At 45.3% G+C, this 21,037-nt stretch overlaps 1 pseudogene; it reads right to left on the bottom strand.

Annotated features, from left to right (window-relative positions):
• Positions 1-5,402: 5,402 nt before the first annotated feature.
• LOC138784222 (diamine oxidase [copper-containing]-like) lies at positions 5,403-20,979 on the bottom strand (annotated as a pseudogene).
• Between the last annotated feature and the right edge of the window lie 58 nt (positions 20,980-21,037).

The raw sequence follows: 21,037 nt of genomic DNA, 5'->3' as shown, positions 1-21,037 counted from the left end.
ATATAGGGCATTTTTGGCGGGATTGGATACTGTATAGGGCACTATTCAGTCAGCAGCATGTGGTGACTGTAGGGGAGTGGCTATGGAGGGTTGCTATGGGGGCGTGGCTATGGAGGGTTGCTATGGGGGCGTGGCTATGGAGGGTCGCTGTGGGGGCGTGGCTATGGGGACCGCAGTGCACATGTCCCACTTTGCTCTTTGCAAAAGTTGGGAGGTATGCATATACTATACCTTCTCACCATACAAAGGCTGATGTCACCACTGATACCACTACACAAGGTCTATATAACACCAGCATGAATCCCCCTTGCCACACCATGACTTTTGTTTTATCCTCACAGGCGAATACATATATATATATATATATATATATATATATATATATATATATATATATATATACACACACACACACACACACACATATGTATATACACACACACATACACATACACACACACACACACACACACACACACATATATATCAGTTCAGTGTATTAGACTCCTGTCTCCTTATATTGTATGGTAACGGCACCATCTACTGGTCATTTTGTGTATTTTTTCAGTTTAGCCCAATGCATTATGGGTAGTTCCTGGTTCTTCCTCTTCCTGTTCTAGCAGGGCAGCGGCCATTTTAATCTGCTACTTCAGTGTAAGAGCCACACACTATACAACATGTTTTGTACCTCATGATCAGTGTCTCAGGCCTGTTCCAACCATAGTTGGTAAGAGATCTATTTGTGTAATACAAACCAATGTTTATTGTATGTTTTCTGCATCTGATCGTTCTTTATCATCCTGTATTATGTACCTCATGTTATACTGGATTGCAGATTATCTGTACCATATGCACTGTACACAGCTTATTCTATATACTGTATACAGCTTATACTGTATACAGCTTATTCTATATATACTGTACACAGCTTATTCTATATATAATGTACACAGCTTATTCTATATACTGTATACAGCTTATTCTATATATACTGTACACAGCTTTTTCTATATACAGCTTATTCTATATACTGTACACAGCTTATTCTATATATACTGTACACAGCTTATTATATATATACTGTACACAGCTTTTTCTATATACAGCTTATTCTATATACTGTACACAGCTTATTCTATATATAGTGTACACAGCTTATTCTATATATACTGTACACAGCTTTTTCTATATACTGTATACAGCTTATTCTATATATACTGTACACAGCTTTTTCTATATACAGCTTATTCTATATACTGTACACAGCTTATTCTATATATACTGTACACAGCTTTTTCTATATACAGCTTATTCTATATACTGTACACAGCTTATTCTATATATACTGTACACAGCTTATTCTATATACAGCTTATTCTATATACTGTATACAGCTTATTCTATATATACTGTACACAGCTTATTCTATATATATATATATATATATATATATACTGTACACAGCTTATTCTATATATACTGTACACATCTTATTCTATATACTGTATACAGCGTATTCTATATATACTGTACACAGCTTATTCTATATATATATATACTGTACACAGCTTATTCTATATACAGCTTATTATATATACTGTACACAGCTTATTCTATATGTATAGTACACAGCTTATTCTATATATACTGTACACAGCTTATTCTCTATATATACTGTACACAGCTTTTTCCTATATGTATAGTACACAGCTTGTTCTATATATACTGTACACAGCTTTTTTCTATATGTATAGTACACAGCTTATTCTATATATACTGTACACAGCTTATTCTATATATGCTGTACACAGCTTATTTTATATATAGTACACAGCTTATTTTATATATAGTACACAGCTTATTCTATATATACTGTACACAGCTTTTTCTATATGTATAGTACACAGCTTATTCTATATATATTGTACACAGCTTATTTTATATATACTGTACACAGCTTATTGTATATACACTGTACACAGCTTATTCTATATATAGTACACAGATTATTCTATATATATTGTACACAGCTTATTCTATAGAATGTAGGAAAAAGGTAGCACTCCGGAAATAAGTGAATAAAGGTAGTTTGGTTTATTCACCCAACATGCAATGTTTCAATCTTCTCAATGAGATCTTTGTCAAACATTGTCGAGGTTTTTTAGGACGTCAGTATCCTAATAATTATAGCCGTGGCCTTATAGGTCAATACTAGATACATTTCTATTACTTACCAAATCCTATTGGACACCTTGAAAAAAGAAAATAAGAAAAAAATTCTCCAGATTCTGCTTATTTTCTAGTTCTACGAGGCTTTATGGGGGAACTCTCTGGATTATATGATGTATAGGGGTCTTCACTGGAGGAGGCTGTTTATGGGGGGGGGGGGGGGGGGGTCTCTGTTTCAGATTTCATAACCAAGATTTGAACACAGCCTTTAGATCTAAAAATATTTCCATTACACATTACATTCTATTATGTTATTATATTATGTGATTGTATTATTGTATACGGTACATTATATTACTTTATATAATACAATTTGCTCTCGACCCGGCTATTACTGGTCTGGTTAATAAGATCATGGTAAGCAACTGTGCAGCAGATCATACATATATCCCCTCTAATCTGACACAATCTGCTGCCCCCTGGTGGACAACATTAAATATTATAACAAAAACATTGATTCACAGTCATTAGATGAGCTACTCTTTACCTTGGTGTTACTTTAACCCTTTAAGGACATGGCCCATTTTCGTTTTTACGTTTTCGGTTTTTCCTCCTTGTGTTTAAAAGGTCATAACACTTGCATTTTTCCACCTAGAAACCCACAGGACCCCTTATTTCTTGCGTCACTAATTGTACTTTGCAATTACAGGCTGAATTTTTGCATAAAGTACACTGCAAAACCAGAAAAAAATTCAAAGTGTGGTGAAATTGAAAAAAAAAAACGCATTTCTTTTATTTGGGGGAAATGTGTTTTTACGCCATTCGCCCTGGGGTAAAACTGACTTGTTATGCATGTTCCTCAAGTCGTTACGATTAAAACGATATGTAACATGTATAACTTATATTGTATCTGATGGCCTGTAAAAAATTCAAACCGTTGTTAACCAATATACATTCCTTAAAATCGCTCCATTCCCAGGCTTATAGCGCTTTTATCCTTTGGTCTATGGGGCTGTGCGAGGTGTCATTTTTTGCGCCATGATGTGATCTTTCTATCGGTACCTTGATTGCGCATATACAACTTTTTGATCGCTTTTTATTACATTTTTTCTGGATTTGATGCGACCAAAAATGCGCAATTTTGCACTTTGGGATTTTTTTGCGCTGACGCCGTTTACCGTACGAGATCAGGAATGTGATTAATTAATAGTTCGGGCGATTACGCACGCGGCGATACCAAACATGTTTATTTATTTATTTATTTGTTTACTTTTATTTAAAACCTGGGAAAAGGGGGGTGATTCAGACTTTTATTAGGGGAGGGGGATTTTTACTATTAACAACACGTTTTTTTTTTTTTTTACACATATACTAGAAGCCCCCCTGGGGGACTTCTAGTATATACACTTTGATCTCTCATAGAGATCTCTGCAGCATAGATATGCTGCAGAGATCCATGAGATCGGCACTCGTTTGCTTTCGGCTGCTGCAGCCGGAAACAAACGAGTGCCGAGCCGAGGACGGCGCCATCTTGGACGCGTCCCCGGCCGGCATCAGTAACGGAGATCGCTCCTCCGGGACAAGGTCCCGGAGGAGCGATCTCCCCCACTAGACACCAGGGAAACGTTGCCTCCGGTAATCGGAGGCAGCTGTCAACTTTGACAGCTGCCTCCGATTAGCTAATTAGCGGGCACGGCGATCGGACCGTGCCCGCTAATAGCGGCGGTCCCGGGCTACACGCGGCACCCGGGATCGCGGCACTTCAAAGCGGGGCCGCCGCGCGGCCCCGCTTTGAAGTGCTAATGAGGACATAGGACGTACCGGTACGTCCTATGTCCTTAAGAGGTTAAAGGGCATGTCACCTGGGACACGGGCGCAGAGCCCACCCGACCCCCCGGTGCAGCCCTCGGATACTTACCCTTTCCTGGAAGTCCCGCTCCTGGAACTGGTCCCGGGGCGAAGATATCGGCACCCGAAGCTGAGCACGCGCTGTATGCTAATCAGCAGAGATGAGTCCGATGCATCCGATTACCTGATTAGCGGGCCCGGCGATCGGACCGTGCCCACTAATAGCCGCGGTCCCGGGCTACACACGGCACCCGGGATCGCGACGGTTCATAGCGGGGTCGCCGCGCGGCCCCGTTCTGAAGCCCCTTACCGGCAATAGGGCGTAAATATACGCCCTTTGTCATTAAGGGGGGGCCTGATACTGGGGTGTGTATTATACTGGAGGCCTGACAGTAGGGTATGTAATATTCTGGGGGTCCTATACTGGGATTCATATTATGCTCCCTCTGTATTGTCCAAACTGTAAGGTCCATATAATGAGGACAATATGGGGGGGGGGGAACAGTCAAGGTGACCAATCTTTGGTAAAGGGAGGGTGGGAGCTACAGGGTGACCAGTCTGAGGTTAGGGCCAGGAAAACAAGAGAGAAGGAGGATTGAGCACAGTGCTGTCTGTTATAATTTTTCACAAATCTTTCCAGATACACAGTAAATATGACATTATCTATCCCATACTGTGAACACCACTTTAGTGCTACCATAGTTATGGGGGGAAGGGGGTGGCCAAGCTTGGTAAACACCCAAAGTCAATGCACCCTAATTTACGCCCCTACAACATCAATTTCTCATTCTCCTCCTATTAGTAACAAGAGTTCAATTTCCATTTGGACACAGACTGAATTTTAACATCTTCAAGTTTAACATCAAAGTATAATTGAGGGAGAACAATGACATATTTTTGAAGGCAGGAAATTAGATAGCAGACACTGAGGCAACAAGATTTATATTCTCAGTGTATCCATTTGCTGGTGGGTGTACTACACTGTAAAAACTGTTCCACCATGTAATGTTTTACAATTTAGGTGCTTAATTTACTTAAAGCTTCTGTAGCCAGGACTGGAGAGGGGCCTTCTGGTCACATATATGGCTTGCAAGTTATAGCTATTGTAATCTTCATCATCTTTATAATGTCTGCCACAATTAGTGTCAGCATAATCCCCTAGTTACACCATGCCCAAGTCAATATACCATAACACACAGTATACGCCTACACCAACTACTTCTCATTGTGCTCCCCCAAGCTCCTCATCCTTTTTCTCCTGCACACAAGAATGGTGATAAAGTTGTAGAAGCTGCTCTTATTTTATTTTAACATTTATTAAGCAGGTTGTTTCCTGTGGCCGATATAGGGGCGTCACATCGTATAAGTGGCAATTTGACAAAAAAAAATCGACCTTTTAAATGTTAATAAGTTGAATGAGATCTTCAGATTTTTTTTTAGAGTATACCTGTTATTACATCCACTCCCTCCATTTTTCTTGTACAATGAAGCAGACGCCCCGCAGTCATGTTGTTTTACAGAAACACTCATCATCATCTCCTGGACATCTTCATCCTCAATGTGACGGCTTTAGGTGAATTATCAGGATTCAGTCTGAGAAGTAGGTTCCATTATACCGGAAGGGTTTCTCCGACCCACACTGACCACTAACTTCAGGAGTCCAGCGCTGGATGTTCACTTTGGTGAAGCTTTTGTCAGTGGGTCTCACGATGACCGTGCTCCTGGAGGGGTCCTCATCGAAAAAGTTGTAAGGTCGAAGAAAGAATCCTATTGCATTTCTTGGTGTGGACGTATTTGGGATGTCTTCAGCTTGGGGAATGTGGAGGAAGCCGACTGTGACCCAGGCCACAAGATCCTAGATGATAAACCAACAGGAACATCAGTGACCCCAATATTATTATTAGCCATGTGATGAGAAGAATCATCTGAAGACCAGATGGAAGGAAAACAGGAAGGGGATGACCCTAAATAAGCTGGAGACAATAACACGAAACCTGGAGACTTACAATACTATATCTATACTTACCTTATTCACAATGTCCTCATTGTTACTGATAAAATTCTCAAAGTAGATGTCAGGGTCCCAGGGGTCATTTTGGGTGTAAATGCTGCTGCTGGTCGCCTCCGAGTCCTTCTGTTTAGTGATGGCCAGTCTGTATCTACAAGACGGTCCACATAATTTGTTACAATGTATTGTACCTCCATTGTACAATGATTATTTATTATTATTTATTTATAAAGCGCACTTTGAGTGCTATACAAGCGATAAAGGTTAACAAACAGAAACATTACAAGATCCAAAACACATTACATGAACAAGGAAAATGGCAGACTCGCACATGAGGACAGAGGACCCTGCCTGCGAGGGTTTACAATCTATGAGGTATGAGGAGAGGGCCAGAAGATAAAGTGCAGCCAGTCAAAGTGTGGAGCAGAATTATTATAGGTTGTAGCTTTTAAAGAGATGGGTTTTCAGATTACTTTTGAAGATCTTGATGGTGGATGAGAGCCGGATGTGTCGGGGTAGAGAGTTCCAGAGTATGGGGGAGGCTTGGGCAAAAAATTAGAGGTGGATGAGTGATCTACCAACAAGAGGGCAGCACAAAAGAAGGTTGTTGGAGAAGTGAAGGTTGCGTGAGAGGAAGTAGTGGGATATTAGGTCAGATGTACGAAGGGGACAGGTTGTGGATGGCCTTGTATGTCATGGTTAACAATATAAAATGAATATGACAATGAGGAGCAAGTGAAGGGATTGGCAGAGGAGAGAGGCAGAGGCAAAGCAAGAGGCCAGAGAGAAGGAGGTTACAGTAGTCCAAGCAAGAGATAATGAGAGCGTGTACCAGCAGTTTTGTGGAGTCAGGGTTAAAGGGGTTATCCAGCGCTACAAAAACATGGACACTTTCTTCCAGAGACAGCAGGTCTCGTGTCTCCAGCTTGGGCGGGGTTTTGCTGCTCAGTTCCATTGAAGTGAATGGAGCTTAATTGCAAACCGCACCTGAACTGGAGACAAGAGTCGTGTTGTCTCTGAAAGAAAGTGGCCATGTTTTTGTAGCACTGGATAACCCCTTTAAGAAAAGAGGAGATTCGGGATATGTTTTTGAGGTGAAAGCGGCAGGAGGTGGTCAAGGATTGAATGTGCAGCTTAAAAGAAAGGTTGGAGTTAAAGGTGACCCCAAGGCAGTGGACTTGGGGGACAGGGGACAGAGTGCAGCCATTGACTGTGATTGAGGGATTCGATGGAGGAGTGATGGAATGGGGGAAAGATGAATAGTTCTCTTTTGTCCATGTTGAGTTTTAGAAACCGGGTGCAGAAGAAGGAAGATATTGCCGATAGACACTCAGGAATCCTGGATAGCAAGGAGTTGACATCCGTCCCAAAGAGGTAGATCTGAGTGTCATCAGCGTAGAGGTGGTACTTGAACTCATGGGATTCCATGATGTGTCCCAGGCCAAAAGTATAGATAGAGAAAAGCCCTAAGGACTGAGACTTAGAGGACACGGAACAGTGAGGAGAGGAGGTGGTGTGGGGGTGGGACACACTAAAGGTGTGATTAGAGAGGTAAGAGGAGATCCAGGAGAGGGCTGAGCTAGGGACACCAAGGGATGAAAAAGTTTGCAGGAGGAATGAATTCGACTATGTCAAGGGGAGAAGATAGGTAGAGGTGAAGGAGCACAAAGTATTTGCTTGAGACTTTGGCAGTTAGCAGGTCATTGGCCACTTTAGTGAGAGCAGTTTCTGTGGAGTGGTGAGGGTGGAGGCCCTATTACATGGAGCGACTTGAGGAGCAAACGAGCGCTGTTAGTGCAAGCGGGTAAGTGTAGGGGAGGCCACGAGGAGCTGCGGGGGGGGGGGGCTGCCTGGGTGATCGCTAGATTGTCCGGGCAGCCCATTGAGAATAGCGGTGGTCAGCTGCCGCCGCTCCTATTCCACGGAGCGATGGCAGCAGATCATTGCTATCACAGTTGTTTGTCTTTCAACATGTTAGAAGACGAACGACTGCAACAATCAGCAAACATCGTTCATGTCGGCTGATCGTTGCCTTCTTTTACACAGAACGATTATCGGCCATGACGGCCGATAATCGTTATATGTAATAGGGCCTTAAAGCCACACATACCAACAAATTAAAGAAACAAGTAAGGAATCAATTAAATGGTGGGGGTTCTAGTAATGGAGCTAAATTAATACCCACTTGTTCTTCTAGTTGGGGTTTTGGAACGCTAAGTAACTGGGGACCTGAGATCCAAACTTGAAAGCCGCCTCACGCTCAGTGCTTCTCAGGACACGATCCTTACGGGACTGTACAATTAAGTGACCAGGACTCCAAGGGTTTGTGATGTTCTCATATTTCACATCAATAGTTTCAAAGCTGTTTTCTGTACCTATAAAGATGGACACAGTATAATATATTAATACCAATGCCATCCATATACAAGAATATAACTACTATAATACTGTCTCCTATATACAAGAATATAACTACTATAATACTGCCCCCTATATACAAGAATATAACTGCTATAATACTGCTCCCTATATACAAGAATATAACTACTATAATACTGCCCCCTATAAACAAGAATATAACTTCTATAATACTGCCCCCTATATACAGGAATATAACTACTATAATACTGCTCCCATATACAAGAATATAACTACTATAATACTGTCTCCTATATACAAAAATATAACTACTATAATACTGCCCCCTATATACAAGAATATAACTGCTATAATACTGCTCCCTATATACAAGAATATAACTACTATAATACTGCTCCTATATACAAGAATATAACTACTATAATGGGGTAGTGGAGCAACAAAGACCTCAGCACAACCGGCGTAGCAATCAGTCTAGCCGATTCAAGGGAGCTCAGGATGAATACAGGTGGGCGGCTACTCCAATAAAGATATCTGCGTGGTGGTGCACGGAGAAATAAACAGTCGATATGGAAATACGGAGAAAAAAGAAAATGTCCAGCACTCACCAGTTGCTTGATAGCAGATCTTTATTCCGTCTTTATTTAATGAAAGTGAAGCGGCAGGGAGGGGGGAGGTGCGGAACATGTCTCTTATGGCGACGGCCGTTTCTGGCCTCTAGGGCCTATCGTCTAGCCGAGAGCATGCGCCGTGCAACAGGAAGGGGAGTGAAATAGACACAGGTACAATCACGTGACTAGTGAAAATTAAAAACATATTCACTTAGCAACAAAGTATCATAAGAACACAGTTAGATCGTTTCTTTCATTTAGGCCTAGGGGACCCGTAGCATCTAAACCTGTAATCCATAGGGACTCTATCCTAAGCAGGGTTTGGTGCTGGTCTCCGCCACCTCTGCCGGAATTAACCCTTTTGAGTCCGAGAAATTTAATATATTTAGTATTGCCCCCGTGTTCCTTCCGGATATGGTCGATAAGACGGGGCACGTATGGAGTACATATGCTCCTTGTATCTGGTCCATAGGGGGCGTTTCGTCTTTCCGATATAGTATCTCTTGCAAGGGCACACTATTGCATACACTGTATAAGTGGACTTACAGGTGATGAAGTCTTTTATGAAACAATCCTTATCTCCTAGATGTATATACGCAGTGCTTAACATTTGGCTACAGTAATTACACTGACCGCATCTGCGGTTACCTTGCGGTAGAGACATATTCAGCCAGTTAAATTTTTTAGTCTGGTCTGTATTGCCGCTAAGCATGTCTTCTATCGTCTTGTTCTTTCTATGCGTTATACAGGGTTTACGACTAGCAATCTCATGTAGGTCGGGGTCATTTTCAAGTAGAAACCAATGCAGGTTTATGGCGTTCCGTATTGTTTCATTTAGTGGGGAGTTCTGAAAGATAAACATAAATCTTTTTTCTGTTTCTTTATTCTTTCTACTAACAGAGTTTAGAAGGGAATTTCTATCTTGACTGGCTGCTCTAATGTATGCATCCTGGACCACGGTCTGTGGATAACCTCTGCGTGCCAGTCTCCTCTCCAAGTCGCCAGCCTGTACCCTATATGTGTCGTCATCATTATTAACTCTGCGTAGACGTAGCATTTGTCCATAAGGAATAACTTTTTTGACGACAGTTGGGTGTGAGCTGGTGAAGTGGAGAAGGGAGTTGCACGCAGTAGGCTTTCTATATACAGAGGTTTTTATGTTTTCATTATCAATCTCCACAAGGACATCTAGGAATTCCAATGTGGTACCCCCAAATTTATATGTAAAAAACATATTCCTATTATTTTGTTCATTGAGGAATTGCACAAATTCACAGAAAGATTCTCTGGAGTCACCCCATACTATAAACACATTGTCCACGAATCGATGATAAGCCCTGATATGTCTAATAAAGGGATTGGCTATAGAATATACGGTATCGTGTTCCAGTTTAGCAAGGAACAGATTGGCATACGTGCAGGAGACCGGCGTGCCCATGGCAGTACCTATCTCCTGCCGATGCCATCTGCCCTCGAACTGGAACACTTTATGATTCATAATAAATAACAAAGCTTCTTTCACAAAATTGCGCATGACGCTGGGATTACCACCCTTCTCTAAAAACCAATCCACAGCCTCTACACCCGCATCATGTGGGATGTGGGTGTAGAGACTCTCCACGTCTATAGAGGCAAGAGACAGACCAGTCTCCCAATGCATGTTACCGATAGTCTTCAAAAATTCCCCCGAATCTTTAAGGTATGAGGGTGTATGTTCGAGTATTGGCCTAAGAAGGCCTAAGTATTGAGACAGGCCTTCTGTTACAGAATTCACAGCTGAAACTATAGGACGCCCAGGGGAGTCTGGCATCAGTTTTTCGTCCGTCCTCGCGTCAATGGCCCCTGTCGCTACATATCTGTTAAGAAGTGATCTAAGGTCTTCTTTGATCTTTACCATGGGGTCCCTACTTAGGACAGAGTATGTTTTAGTGTCACTTAATTGCCTTTGAGCTTCAGTGTGGTAGTAGGCACTAGACATTATGACGGACGCTCCTCCCTTGTCCGCCCTCCTTACTACTAGATCTGTTCTTGATCTTAACCATTTCAGGGCCCGCTTTTCCCTATCGGACAAATTTTTTGTGGGTTGCGGATAGGATAAGGCTTTCACATCCCTGGTTACCAATTTATGAAAAAGGTCCAGGGCTTCGCCTGGGGCAACCTGAGGTGTAAAAGTGGACTGTTTGCCTCCCTTAAAGTATGATTGTTGTGTACTGCCTTGCATAGTATGAGGGGTCTGATCATGGGCCATAAATTGTAGACATGCAATCTCTTGCTCAGTGAACCCCTTAGGGGGGATGAACCCCAGAGGTCCAATAGAGCCTCTAGATGTGGGTTTGTGATGTTGTGTATGAAACTTATTAATTGCGAAATGCTTAGTGAGATTTATTTTTCTGATAGCTTTAAACAGGTCAATGTCAAAGTCTGAGGGTGAGAAGCCTTCAGCGAGGCCGAAGTCCAATCCTTTAGACAACAGGGATTCAACATCTTGGTCAATGGGTACACCTGATATATTTATGACATTTGGGGGGTAGGTCGTCTCCTCCAGGAGACCTGTTTGCGTTTCTTGCTTCCCCCTGCTCCTTGACCAGTGTTTTCTCCCTCCTCGTCTGTAGCTCCCCCTAAAGGGCGGGAGCCGGACCCAGATTTTCGTGAGCGGCCAGATGGTTTTTTGGTTGATCCTCCAATAGATTCATCAGAGGTGCTGACATCCGATTTCGTAGTGCCAGTATCATGAGTGCTGCGATATCCACCTCTGGGTTTTCCTTTTCCCGGTCCCCTTTTCTTGTGGTTCCAGTCAAAAATTTGGTTAGTCTCGTAATCTACTTTATCCCGCATAAATTTATCTTTTTTCTGCTCCTTAGTGTCCGATTGAAGAACAACCAATTTCCGTTCTAATTTGCCAAAAAACGTATGTGCCTGTTCCTCTGGCATCCTTGTTTTGTATTCATGTTTCGCCCGACATAAGTCGGTCAACACCTGTTCATATTCCTTGCGGTTTCGCTGTAATGTCAGTGTAAGCAGATTCATGGCGTGTGCCAAATGGGCATTCTGCCATTGCGCTACAAAAGTAGCATCCTCCAGATATTGGGTAGGAGCTTTGTAGCTTCTGAAGCCCCGCGGCACTCTGCCGCTATCCTTGTATGCCTGCAAGGAGTTGATTGTCCAGAACAGACGAGTCTCCTTTTCTGCCAGGTTGGTAATTTTATGTTCCAGTGTTTTGTTCCTAATGACCTGTACAGAGTCTTTCAAGTTACAGGACGCAAAATACATGTCCGCTCCTTCCCTCCCTGCCAAGAGTGCCTCCTCTGACTGCACGTTGGTATCCATATTAGCCGCCATAGTAGGCGTATGATCGGTGTGCGCGTGGTATATAAGAAGATATAGTGGGGTAGTACGCACTGGCAAGGGGGTGCCCTGTCTTATCGACCATATCCGGAAGGAACACGGGGGCAATACTAAATGTATTAAATTTCTCGGACTCGAAAGGGTTAACTCCGGCAGAGGTGGCGGAGACCAGCACCAAACCCTGCTTAGGATAGAGTCCCTATGGATTACAGGTTTAGATGCTACGGGTCCCCTAGGCCTAAATGAAGGAAACGATCTAACTGTGTTCTTATGATACTTTGTTGCTAAGTGAATATGTTTTTAATTGTCACTAGTCACTTGATTGTACCTGTGTCTATTTCACTCCCCTTCCTGTTGCACGGCGCATGCTCTTGGCTAGACGATAGGCCCTAGAGGCCAGAAACGTCCGTCGCCATTAGAGACATGTTCCGCACCTCCCCCCTCCCTGCCGCTTCACTTTCATGAAATAAAGACGGAATAAAGATCTGCTATCAAGCAACTGGTGAGTGCTGGACATTTTCTTTTCTCTCCGTATTTCCATAACTACTATAATACTGCCCCCTATATACAAGAATATAACTACTATAATATGCACAAGCCAAAAAGACAGAAATGGCTGCACATCGCACCCATGGCTGACACAAAAGCTTATTCAGCTACATTTAAAGCCAACATCAGAAGTTAGTATATGATTTGGCCAAACCATATTGCCTCATGTACCACGTGCAGGTCTTCTGATACACATGAGTCCCTAACCAAAAAACATCACTGTGCCGGTCAGCGACCACAATCCCCGCAAATTGTGCGCAAGCAGAGAAGGGGGGCCACGGAATGGCTCTGCAACCCCATTGTCACAGGGCCAGACCCTAAAGGGCCCCCCCGGACCCCGCAGGCGCCACCGGCGGAAAAAGTGGACGCCAAGCAACACAAGTGTGAACAAGCTCTTACCTCTCTCCATTCCTCTGCAGGTAGAATGGGAGAGTACTAGGAGATCCTCCCCTTATGTACACAGGTGCTTCCTGCTAATTTGGATCACATGGGTCTTACACAGCACGAGTGCTAGCCACAATGAAAAAAGGGACAGAATACATAAAATATGCACAATATAACTACTATAATACTGCCCCCTATATACAAGAATATAACTACTATAATACTGCCCTCTATATACAAGAATATAACTACTATAATACTGCTCCTATATACAGGAATATAACTACTATAATACTGCCCCCTATATACAAGAATATAACTACTATAATACTGCCCTCTATATAGAAGAATATAACTACTATAATACTGCTCCTATATACAAGAATATAACTACTATAATACTGCTCCTATATACAAGAATATAACTACTATAATACTGCCCTCTATATACAAGAATATAACTACCTTACAGTGACTAGAGCAGATAAAGGAGGGGCGACGGTTATTATGACCACTAATTACTACACCAAGGAGGCACACAGACAACTGGGCAATTCCATTGTATACTCTAAGCTCACACAAGACCCTCTTAAGAAAACAGTCGACAAACTCAGGTCTCTTTTGGCCAAGCATGTCCGCACAGGGGCGATCACTGAAAAACTAGCTGAGAAGCTACTAGTGGAGACGCCTAGAGCCCCGAAGTGGTACCACCTCCCCAAAATACTGAAAGGACCTGGGGGAGCCACCGGGCCGCCCGATAGTTTCGGCTATTGGATCAGTCTCGGAAGGTCTCTCCCAGTTCCTTGATTGGACGTTGAGACCACTTCTTGACAGTACCCCTGTCCATCTTAGGGACACAAATGAGTTTTTGATAGCCCTAGATTCGGTGCACCTATCCCCTACCTCCGTGCTCGCCTCCATTGACGTCGAGAGCCTCTACACCCGCATCCCTCACGAGGCGGGTGTAAAGGCGATCGACTACTTTCTCGGTCATACCGATAAGTCCCCTGCCTTCCACGATTTTGTTAAAGAAGCCCTCCTCTTTATTCTTCAGAACAATTTTTTTCAGTTTCAGGGTGCATGGTACGGGCAGAATGTTGGTACCGCTATGGGTACACCCGTATCATGCACCTATGCTAATTTATTTCTGTCCAAGATTGAGTCAGAGGTCGTTTTTTCTTCTAATAACCCTTACATTAAATTCATCTCCCATTACTGGAGATATGTCGATTACATCTTTGTGGTATGGGAAGGGGACAGCGCACAGTTTGAAGAATTTGCCACCTACCTAAACCACAATAACCGGGTCAATATGGCCTTCACCAGCATATTCGGGGGCACTAAACTGGACTTCCTGGACGTCTCAGTTAACATCAGCGAGGGGCATATTGTCACATCTCTATATCGTAAACCTCTGTCTACTAACTCTCTTTTACATTATAAGAGTTCGCACCCTCAACGGACTAAGAATTCTATCCCATACAGTCAAATGCTTAGAGTGAGAAGAATTAATAATGCTGACCATATCTTCCACTAGCAAATTACAGAACTGAGCGATAGATTAAGACAAAGGGAATATCCTCAAGAGGTCATCAACCAAGCAAAAAACAGAGTATTACAGGTAGACAGAGCAACGACTCTATGTAAACATAAAAAGAGAGGAAATAATGATACAGCAAGATTCTCTTTCTGCTTCAAGAACACCATCATGAATTCTTATATCCAAAACTGTATCCGGAAACATTGGCATTATATTCTAGATCAGTGTTTCTCAACCTTTTCAAGCCAAGTACCCCCAAGCAACAAGATACTCTAGCCGAGTACCCTCAAGGATGCGATCCATTATAAACATTACCTTAGGGTTGATTCATGTGTACGTTTCACAGCTAAATCCGCTGCAATACTGTGTGCTGTTATGGCCTATGGCTCTGCATTCAGCCTGAGGATTTTCATTCCGCTGCGAGAATGTAGCCGCTGCCTATTTACCTTATTAGCTGCCGGGCCCAGAACAGATCATACTTACCTACCCGCACTACTACCTGCTTCTCTTGCTCCCGCCTCACTAAGGACCAGCAACTAATTAGGTAAATAGACAGTGGCTACATTCTTGCAGCGGAATGAAAATCCTCAGGGTGAATGCAGAGCCATAGGCCATAACAGCACACAGTATTGCAGTGGATTTTGCTATGAACTCTGTATGTTTGAATCTCCCCTAAATCAGGACAGGATCACACTGCCCCCATAGGCTCTGGATAAAACCTCTGTCAGCAATTGATTCACAGATCAGATCCCCCCATAACAATGTGACTGACCTGTAGGACCCAGTAATAATGCTTAAGTAATGTCATATAATAATGCCCCCTGTGGCCAGTAATAATGCCCACTGTTTTGGTTGATGCAATGCCTCCTGTAACCGGATATTTGTCCCCTGAAGCTGGATATGCTTCTTCTTGCCAGATATGTCCCACAGAGCTGAATATGTCCCCCTGCAACCAGATACCTTCCCCATCGTAGTCAGATACCTCTCCCCCATGTAGCCAGATACCCTCCTCATGTAGTGTCGGATACCTCGCCCATGTAGTCAGATACCTCTCCCCCATGTAGTCAGATACCTCTCCCCCATGTAGTCAGATACCTCTCCCCCATGTAGTAAGATACCTCTCCCCCATGTAGTAAGATACCTCTCCCCCATGTAGTAAGATACCTCTCCCCTATGTAGTAAGATACCTCTCCCCCATGTAGTCAGATACCTCCCCCCATGTAGTCAGATACCTCTCCCCCATGTAGTCAGATACCTCCCCCCATGTAGTCAGATACCTCTCCCCCATGTAGTCAGATACCTCTCCCCCATGTAGTAAGATACCTCTCCCCCATGTAGTAAGATACCTCTCCCCCATGTAGTAAGATACCTCTCCCCCATGTAGTCTGATACCTCCCCCCATGTAGTCAGATACCTCCCCCCATGTAGTCAGATACCTCTCCCCCATGTAGTAAGATACCTCCCCCCATGTAGTAAGATACCTCCCCAATGTTGTAAGATACCTCCCCCAATGTAGTCAGATACCTCCCCCATGTAGTCAGATACCTCCCCCCCATGTAGTCAGATACCTCCCCCATGTAGTAAGATACCTCCCCCAATGTAGTCAGATACCTTCCCCTATGTAGTCAGATACCTCCCCCTATGTAGTCAGATACCTCCCCATGTAGCTAGATACTTCCTCATGTAAATGCCCCCTCGCCTGCTATGTCCCCATAGTAAATGCCCCCTGCCTTACTGTGCCCCCATATCAATGCCCCCTGCCATGCTGTGCCCACATAATACTGCCCCCATAGCAATACACACAACACAACACAAAAAGTCATACCCTCCTAATCTGGGCAGGGAGCGGGTCTTCCTCTCTTCTCCAGCCTCTGAGCCACAGGAAAAGTCATGTCCAGGCCTAGTGTGCAGAGTGAGGTCCAAGGGGGACAGAGGGGGAGAGAGAGGAAGTGAAGGGGGAGAGGAAGAGAGAGGAGGAAAAGGGGGTAGATGAGGTGAAGGGGGTAAAGGGGGAGGAAAGAGGAGATTATCAGGGAGAGGAGGATAGAGGGGGTAAGGGGGAGAGGAAGAGAGAGGAGGTAAAAGGGGTGAGAGGGAGTGAGGAGGAGGGAAAGAATATGTGATGGGGGAGAGAGGAGGTAACGGGAGAGGGAAGGTAAAGGGGGTGAGGGGGAGAGAGAAGGAGGGAAAGAGGAGGTGATGGGGGAGAAAGGAGGTAAAGGGGAGATGAAGAGAGAGGAGGTAAAGGGGTGAGGGGGAGAGAGAAGGAGGAAAAGAGGAGGTGATGGGGGAGAAAGGAGGTAAAGGGGTGAGGGGGAGAGAGAAGGAGGAAAAGAGGAGGTGATGGGGGAGAAAGGAGGTAAAGGGGAGATGAAGAGAGAGGAGGTAAAGGGGTGAGGGGGAAAGAGGAGGTGATGGGGGAGAAAGGAGGTAAAGGGGAGATGAAGAGAGAGGAGGTAAAGGGGTGAGGGGGAGAGAGGAGGGAAAGAGGAGGTGATGGGGAGAGGACAAGAGAGGGGGTGAGGGGGAGAGAGGAGGAGGGAAAGAGGAGGTGATGGGGGAAAGGTAATGGAGGTGTGGGGGGGGGGAAAGGAGATTAAGGGGGGGAGGGGGAGAAAGGAGGATGGAAAGAGGAAGTGATGGAGAGAGGACAAGAGAGAGGGTGAGGGGAGAGGGGGTGAAGGACTGAAAGGAGGAGAGGAGGTGGAGGGAAGAGAGGAGGCACAGGAGGTGAGGGGGGAGAGAGGAGGTGGAGGGGAGGTGAACAGGGTAGAGCGGAAGTAAAGGGGAGAAGGGGTGAGGGGGAGAGAGGAATAGAGCAGGTGGTGGGGAGAGAGAGAAGGAGAGCAGGGTGAGGGGGAAGAGAGGGGTAGTAAAGGGGGAGAAAGGAGGAGGGAGGGGGAGAGGAGGTGATGGGGAAGAAAGGAGGGGAGGTGATGGGGAGAGAGGAAGTGATGGGGTACAGAAGAGATGATGGGGGTGAGAGGACATGATGGGGGTACAGAGGAGATGATGGGGTACAGAGGAGGTGGAGGGGGAGAGAAGAGATGATGGGGGTACAGAGGAACAGGAGAGAGATGATGGGGGTCAGAGGAGGTGGAGGAGGGTGAGAGGAGATGATGGGGGTACAGAGGAGGGGGTGAGAGGAGATGATGGGGGTACAGAGGAGGTGGAGGGGGGTGAGAGGAGATGATGGAGGTACAGAGGAGGTGGGTGGAGGGGGAGAGAGGAGATGATGGGGGTGCAAAGGAAGGGGAGAGAGGAGATGATGGGGGTACAGAGGAAGGGGAGAGAGGAGATGATGGGGGTACAGAGGAGGTGGAGGAGGAGATGATGGGGGTACAGAGGAGGTGGAGGGGGAGATGATGGGGGTAAAGAGGAGGTGGAGGGGGAGAGAGGAGATGGTGGGGGTACAGAGGAGGTGGAGGTGGAGGAGGAGATGATGGGGGTACAGAGGAGGTGGAGAGAGGAGATGATGGGGTACAGAGGAAGGGGAGAGAGGAGATGATGGGGGTACAGAGGAGGTGGAGGGGGAGAGAGGAGATAATGGGGGTACAGAGGAGGTGGAGGAGGAGATGATGGGGGTAAAGAGGAGGTGGAGGGGGAGAGAGAAGATGATGGGGGTACAGAGGAGGTGGAGGGGGAGAGAGAAGATGATGGTGGTACAGAGGAGGGGGAGAGGGGAGATGATGGGGGTACAGAGGAGGTGGAGGGGGAGAGAGGAGATGATGGGGGTACAGAGGAGGTGGAGGGGGAGAGAGGAGATGATGGGGGTACAGAGGAGGTGGAGGGGGAGAGAGGAGATGATGGGGGTACAGAGGAGGTGGAGGTGGCGCTATTCTGAGAGGGGTCTTAGGCCAGCTCAATGTCAGGGAACCAGGTCAGCGAGGGGGTAGTGGTGCGCGGGGCTACCCTGCCGGAGGCTCCTGCAGCAGTGGATTGTGAACCGGGAGATGGGGCACCGCACTTCCACCGGCAGCGTTAGCCGTAGTACGTGGGGGCGCCCCATCACTGGTCCACAATCCACTGCAGGAGCCGCGGGCACCACAACCCCCCTCACAACTGACTGACATTGAGGCCCTGCTTGTCCGGCCGCCTGCGGGGACATCAGCCTGCCGCCGCCGCATCTCCTCTCCTCTCACCTCAGGCAGCCTGCCCGGGACTCGTCCCCAGGCTGCCTAACATCCTTCTGGAGCTCCTGGAGCCCCCAGCAGCCCGATCCACTTCATCCTTCCCCCAGCAGCCTCACCAAGCCCTGTCCCTCCACAGAACGCTGGTGAGGCTTCTGCTGGGGGAAGGATGTGAAAGCAGCGGCGGGGATAGGTGCCGGGATATCGCTGTATGATAGCAGTGTCCCGGCACCCAAAACAAAAGTATTTTTTACCCCACCTCCCGGCGTACCCCCTCAACCTGCGGCGCGTACCCCCTGGGGTACACGTACCGCAGGTTGAGAAACACTGTTCTAGATGATAGTGACCTTAGGGAAACAGCTAGCAGACAACCACTTATCACTCATAGAAAGAATTACACATTGGGTGACATAATCAAACATAAATCTTACCTGCAATGTCAAGGTCCACCTTATAGTTGACCAAATGTGTGTGCAGGTTCCCCAGGACATGGGTGTGGACCCTATTTCCTGATCGGAGGCCATTGGAGGTGAAAAAAGTGGCATGGATATACCCAGTGGCGCTAAATTTAACCTCTATCACTCCATTTTGGTAGAACACAAAATCCCAGATATAGTCGTAGTTATAGATGGACGTATAGGTGGACGTTGTCCTCACCACCAGGACTTGGTTTTCAAGCCCGGCATAAAAATTGTATCCACCATTATCAGTGGTGTCATAGTGTCTCCGCAAGGGTGACCCTGTGGTCAGCTCAAAGATACACAATGCATTCTTATATCGTAATGGCTTATCCGTGTAGACATCCTGGTAAGTGGCTCCTTCAGGGCAGTCGATTCCTTTGGCCAACTCATAATGCTCAGTTCCCATCCCCCACCCAGAGTCAATAAACTTTGTTTGCATACCACTTGGCGTGACCCCACTATAGAATGAGATGGCCTCCTGTATGCTCACCTCATAGGCTATCCTCTCATTATTATACTGGATATCAAATATCTGCAGGCTGGCAGATGGACGCACCCGGTAAGCAAAGCTCCAGCCAGTGTATTCTACATAGTTGCCCAAAACTCTGTAGCGTTTGCCCTGGGGTTCACATATTTTTGGACCATGAATATCTGTTTTTGTCTTAAATTCTCTACGAGGTATGAAGGTCGCAAAAAGATCTTTGGCATTATCTGATAACCGTAACTTGGTGAGTTCATTCTTGTCATACTTTTGGACAAACTCCTTGACACTATCAAAGTATTGGTCATTGTACCAGATCTTGTCGATGGTCCACTCAACCATGAGCGACGTTCTCCAGAATTCAAATCCCGAGGGGCAATGTCCGAAGAGGAAAGACAATGTGAGGAGCAGTTGTAGAAGGAGAAGCCGGAGGTCTCCAGTAAGATGTGGGTGAACTCCTTGGTTAGCTTTTTCAGACGGCTTTTGAATTTTTCAGACTCTAAAATAGTCAGTGGTCAAGACTCAAATCTTAGAGGCTTGTTTCTGGTCAGTGGCCAATAATATTGTGGGTGAGGGAGGGGGCCGACAATGTATTCTGTGATGTTGGGTTTGGCCTGGTCTCTGAAGAAGATGACCACTTTGGCCTCTCTCTTTGGTTTAGGGCCGTTCTTATCTAAAAAGTTCAGGACATTCAGCTTTTTCGGCAAATTGAGCTCCATCATGAAAATTGAGTTTTTGGCCAAATAACGTCTGATGGAGACTAAACGAAACAAAGGTGGAAGAACAAGACCCAAAGCAACACCATTCAGGTGGGGTGAGAGGTCGACCACTGATACCGGCACCTTATATCAGCTCTTATTACAGTAACACTATAAGACTAGAAAGTGACATGTCGGCACTGGTGTCATCATACAGTTGGGAAAATAAGTATTTGATACTTATTGATACTTATTGATACGATTTTGCAAGTCTTCCTACCTACAAAGAATGCAGAAGTATGTATTTTTTATCGCAGTTTCACTTCACCTATAAGAGACAGAATCTTTGGCTCATGCCAGTACATGTCAAGGCCATGTTCGCCAGTGACCATCTGGATGATCCAGAGGAGGTATGGGAGAAAGTCATATGTTCA

This window comes from Dendropsophus ebraccatus, chromosome 2 (assembly GCF_027789765.1).
Source record: "Dendropsophus ebraccatus isolate aDenEbr1 chromosome 2, aDenEbr1.pat, whole genome shotgun sequence".
In the NCBI taxonomy this organism is placed as follows: domain Eukaryota; kingdom Metazoa; phylum Chordata; class Amphibia; order Anura; family Hylidae; genus Dendropsophus; species Dendropsophus ebraccatus.
The sequence above is the reverse complement of the archived record's forward strand: the minus strand, read 5'-3'. Positions and strand labels throughout refer to the sequence as shown.